Source organism: Triticum aestivum, unplaced genomic scaffold, assembly GCF_018294505.1.
Source record: "Triticum aestivum cultivar Chinese Spring unplaced genomic scaffold, IWGSC CS RefSeq v2.1 scaffold166898, whole genome shotgun sequence".
In the NCBI taxonomy this organism is placed as follows: domain Eukaryota; kingdom Viridiplantae; phylum Streptophyta; class Magnoliopsida; order Poales; family Poaceae; genus Triticum; species Triticum aestivum.
In genome coordinates this window covers 1-1,191 of record NW_025282064.1, presented here as the reverse complement: position 1 = coordinate 1,191, position 1,191 = coordinate 1, and the positions used below count along the sequence as shown (strand labels likewise).

Sequence of the window (1,191 nt, the reverse complement as noted above, 5' to 3'; positions counted from 1 at the left end):
TGTTGCTGCGGTATGGAGGGAGGGGTGGAAACCGTGGAAAACTCGTCTCCGTGATTGAGCGGGAGAGTAAGTAGTATAGGACATTATCCATTGTTAGGGAACGGTTGTAATGGTAGTGAGAATGTAGAATCGTCTTTGGAGCGGACCTGGGAGTGGCAAGCATAAGGGACGAAGACGGGGAAACATGTCGGATGCGATCATACCAGCACTAAAGCACCGGATCCCATAAGAACTCCGAAGTTAAGCGTGCTTGGGCGAGAGTAGTACTAGGATGGGTGACCTCCTGGGAAGTCCTCGTGTTGCATTCCTTTTATAATTATTTTTTGCGCCTTGTGACAAACATGTCGCACGTGCGCGATATATATTAATCCCGTTATATTATGTTTGACGTTTGCGATATGTTTAAGCTCGATGCTCATTGCTCGCGCGTCTTGGGGCGGCTTTGTGGCGCGAAGAGCGCGTTCTGAAAGGGGTGGAAAAAACTCTTGTTGCTGCGGTATGGAGGGAGGGGTGGAAACCGTGGAAAACTCGTCTCCGTGATTGAGCGGGAGAGTAAGTAGTATAGGACATTATCCATTGTTAGGGAATGGTTGTAATGGTAGTGAGAATGTAGAATCGTCTTTGGAGCGGACCTGGGAGTGGCAAGCATAAGGGACGAAGACGGGGAAACATGTCGGATGCGATCATACCAGCACTAAAGCACCGGATCCCATCAGAACTCCGAAGTTAAGCGTGCTTGGGCGAGAGTAGTACTAGGATGGGTGACCTCTTGGGAAGTCCTCGTGTTGCATTCCTTTTATAATTATTTTTTGCGCCTTGTGACAAACATGTCGCACGTGCGTGATATATATTAATCCCGTTATATTATGTTTGACGTTTGCGATATGTTTAAGCTCGATGCTCATTGCTCGCGCGTCTTGGGGCGGCTTTGTGGCGCGAAGAGCGCGTTCTGAAAGGGGTGGAAAAAACTCGTGTTGCTGCGGTATGGAGGGAGGGGTGGAAACCGTGGAAAACTCGTCTCCGTGATTGAGCGGGAGAGTAAGTAGTATAGGACATTATCCATTGTTAGGGAACGGTTGTAATGGTAGTGAGAATGTAGAATCGTCTTTGGAGCGGACCTGGGAGTGGCAAGCATAAGGGACGAAGACGGGGAAACATGTCGGATGCGATCATACCAGCACTAAAGCACCG

General features: G+C 49.0%; 2 non-coding genes across 2 annotated transcripts; both read left to right on the top strand.

Moving 5' to 3' along the window:
• Positions 1 to 189: 189 nt before the first annotated feature.
• LOC123178543 (5S ribosomal RNA) lies at positions 190 to 308 on the top strand. The gene has a single exon (XR_006489658.1). It is a non-coding gene; the product is annotated as a 5S ribosomal RNA (ribosomal RNA).
• Positions 309 to 675: 367 nt separating this feature from the next.
• Positions 676 to 794, top strand: LOC123178541 (5S ribosomal RNA). The gene has a single exon (XR_006489657.1). It is a non-coding gene; the product is annotated as a 5S ribosomal RNA (ribosomal RNA).
• The last annotated feature ends 397 nt before the right edge of the window (positions 795 to 1,191 follow it).